This window comes from Lithobates pipiens, unplaced genomic scaffold (assembly GCF_037356315.1).
Source record: "Lithobates pipiens isolate NorthernLeopardFrog02 unplaced genomic scaffold, aLitPip1_a1.2 Scaffold_18, whole genome shotgun sequence".
In the NCBI taxonomy this organism is placed as follows: Eukaryota; Metazoa; Chordata; class Amphibia; order Anura; family Ranidae; genus Lithobates; species Lithobates pipiens.
In genome coordinates this window covers 53804443-53808328 of record NW_027507758.1, presented here as the reverse complement: position 1 = coordinate 53808328, position 3886 = coordinate 53804443, and the positions used below count along the sequence as shown (strand labels likewise).

The 3886-nt window shown below is 34.4% G+C and overlaps 1 non-coding gene across 1 annotated transcript; it reads left to right on the top strand.

Annotated features, from left to right (window-relative positions):
* Nucleotides 1-1419: 1419 nt before the first annotated feature.
* TRNAI-UAU (transfer RNA isoleucine (anticodon UAU)) lies at nt 1420-1513 on the top strand. The gene is made up of 2 exons: nt 1420-1457; nt 1478-1513. It is a non-coding gene; the product is annotated as a tRNA-Ile (tRNA).
* The last annotated feature ends 2373 nt before the right edge of the window (nt 1514-3886 follow it).

The following is a 3886-nucleotide window of genomic DNA, read 5'->3' as shown; positions in this document are numbered from 1 at the left end:
CACCTGAGACCTTGTAACATTAATGAGTCACATGACACCGGGGGAGGAAAGATGGCTAATTGGACCCAATTTGGACATTTTTACTTAGGGGTGTACTCACTTTTGTTGCCAGCAGTTTACACATTAATGGCTGTGTGTTGAGTTATTTTGAGGGGACAGCAAATTTACACTGTTATACAAGCTGTACACTCACTACCTTACATTGTAGCAAAGTGTCATTTCTTCAGTGTTGTCACATGAAAAGATATAATAAAATACCAAAATGGGAGGGGTGTACTCACTTTTGTGATACTGTATATACTAGGGGTATAGAATTAAAATTCAAGTAGGTCTAGTGGCTAAAATTTTCTTTGAGCCAAAATCCAAATCTCACATTTGTGCTATCAGAGTGCCCCTTTACATCAGGTGTTCCCATCAAAGTCCCCCCTTTCATTCGCTGTTCCCATCAGAATGACCCTTTAAAGAAGTCCAGCCTGAGCTCGTTTGGCTGGGCTTCTCCTATGGATCACTGGAATGCAATTCGTTTTGCACTCCTGTGACCGTTTTCAGCAGACAGCGGGCTGAAGTTCGCTATCTGCTGACGTCACGGGAATCAGTCCAGGCACCGCGTCATCCCGACAATAAAGTCTGGATCTGCCAGGTGCCTGGACTCATACCCGTCTCAGCCTCTTGGTGAGCCACTGAGAGCCTGAGATGACCGCTCTCCACCCTCTTTACAGCCCAGCGCTCCAATGAGTGAGTGGGGGAGGGGCAGAGCGGAGAGCTGCTGATTGAAAGTCATCATCTCTCTGCTCGGGGAGCTGTGAGGACCGAGTGATCGGCAGTGTTTGTTCGCTCAGTTCTCAGTGCCGAGGCGGCAGAGGACAGATGCTGCTTCCACCCAGGTCAGTATGATGTGGGGGGGGACCCCATACTTCCCTTTTAATTGAGGTATCCCCATCAGATTCCCCCTTACATCAGGTGTGTCCCCATCAGAGTGCCCCTTTAATTCAGGTGTGGGGAATCTTTGCAGATTGGATGAATGTTCAGTGAAAGTTGGGTGAAATAATAGACTGACCAATGGTTGTACAGCACGCAATGCAAGCTACTCTTCTACAGTCATAGATTGTGGAGATGCAGTAATACAGATCTGCCGCTAGAGCGCAGCATCGCACTGATTAGCGCAGCACTATACACTCCCTATGGGGACAGAGAGCGGCGACCTGTGCAGTGTGTGATCTCCGCACTGTACACTGACACGTCTATCACGGCTTCTATCTGTTGTATTGTGTGTGTCAGAGCAAGAGATGAGAACACTCCGCTCCTCGCTTCTATACCGCCCCCTCCTCCCGGCTTCTAACAAGGGGGCGGGGATTGGTGACGTGTCATGCCCGCCCTATGGCAAGTCTGGTAAAGCGTTCTGGAAGAGAATATGTCAGAGCTCCAGTGGCGCAATCGGTTAGCGCGCGGTACTTATATAGCAGTACAATGCAGAGCAATGCCGAGGTTGTGAGTTCGAGCCTCACCTGGAGCACAAGTTTTTCCTGGAATGCACTTCATTTTAAATACTTCCTGTAGTATTGGAAACATTGTATATCTACATCATTCTGTGCTTCACACTGAAAGGGGAAAAACAGGCATTTCAGCACATGCAATTATGCAACTAAACCATATTCATTTTTAAAATTCTTCTGAAATGCTTGTCTCTTTATATTATTATTATTATTATTATTATTATTATTATTATTATTATTATTATTATTATTAATAATAATAATAATATAAAGCATTTATACATAATATAAATTATTTATATATAATAGACACACATTTCAGAAGAATTTAAAAAATGTATATTGTTTAGTTGCATTATTATTATTATTAATAATGATAAAAATAATAATTAGGCAACTAAACAATATACATTCTTAAAATTATCCTGAAATTCTTGTCTCTTTATATTATTATCATCATCATCATTATCATCATCATTATTATTATTATTATTATTATTATTATTATTATTATTATTATTATTATTAATAATAATAATAGTATAAAGCATTTATACATAATATAAATTATTCATATATAATAGACAAGCATTTCAGAAGAATTTTAAAAATGTATATTGTTTAGTTGCATAATTATTATTATTAATATTAACTATGCAACTAAACAATATACATTTTTAAAATTCTTCTGAAATGCTTGTCTCTTTATATTATTATTATTATAAGAATAATAATAATAATAATAATAATAATAATAATGCAACTAAACGATATACATTTTTAAAATTCTTCTGAAATGCTTGTCTATTATATATAAATAATTTATATATGTATAAATGCTTTATATTATTATTATTATTATTATTATTATTATTATTATTATTATTAATAATAATAATAATAATAATAATAATAATAATATTACTACTGATGCAACTAATACTAATAATATATTCCGTTTTATATTTCTTCTGAAACACCTGCATTTTATATTGATATTATTACTATTATTATTATAATTATTATTATTAATAAAATTGCAACTAAAATAAATACTGTACACTTTTAGAACTATTATTATTGTTATTATTATTATTATTATTATACCGGATTTATATAGCTCCCAAAGTTTGCGCAGCACTTTACAACACAAGAGCAGTACACTTACAATACAAATCAATACAGGAGGGGTCAGAGTGCATAATTCTTCTGAAATGCCTGTTTCTTTATGTTACTATTATTATGATCGTGATTTTTATTATTATTATTTCTACTACTACTCCTGGTAATAATAATAATGCGACCAAAATATATTCAATGTTAATTTTCTTCTGAAATCCCCGGGTTTATTCGAACTACTTGCCGACCAAGCCTTTTCTGGTACTTTTTGTTTACAAGTTTGAATCAGTATTTTTTTCAAGAAAATTACTTAGAACACCAAAATATATTTTTTTCTTTTAATAGAGACCCTAGAGAATAGAATGGCGATCGTTGCAATATTTTATGTCACACAGTATTTGCACAGTAGTTTTGGGAATAAATACACTTTTAAAATACACAATTTTAATGCAAAAAAAATAAATAAATAAAAACACACCATATATCCAAATTTTTGGGTAAAATTGAAAAAATTATGTTACACTGAGTAAAAAGATACCTAACGTGTCATGCTTTAAAATTGCAAACACTCGTGGAATGGCGAAAAATTACGATACTTAAAAAATTCCATAGGAACCTTTTTAAAAAATGTTCACAGGTTACCTATTTAGAGTAAAGCCCCATACACACTATCAGATTCAGATTTTCTGCTGATTTTTGTCTTCAGATTTACCAAAACCATGTAGTGCAAGGGTCTGCCCAATTGCATACAAATTGAAACTCCTAAGGTGTGACCTCATATTATATGGTTTTGGTAAATCTGAAGACAAAAATCAGCAGAAAATCTGATAGTGTGTATGGGGCTTTACAGAGGAGATCTAATACTGGAATTATTGTTCTCACACTAATGTTTGTGGCAATACCTCACATGTGTAGTGCGAACACCATTTACATATGCGTGCGTGACTTACGTATGTGTTCACTTCCGTGCGCAAGCACAGAGGGATGGGGTGCTATAAATATTTTTATTTATTATTGGTTTTATTTTATTATTTTTTTGTGTGTTTTTTTATCACTTTTATTTTTAATACAAGGAATGTAAATATCCCCTGTAATATAAATAAGGGATGACAGTGCTTCTTCATGGAGAGTTCTGGGGTCAATAAAACCCTAAATCTCTCCTTTAACTATAAAAGGAAAAGATAAACAAAACAAAAAAAACAGAAAATTGTACCATACTTACCGTAATTTTCTTTTCCTGGTGCCTATCCATGGCAGCATACCTGTGACAAGCT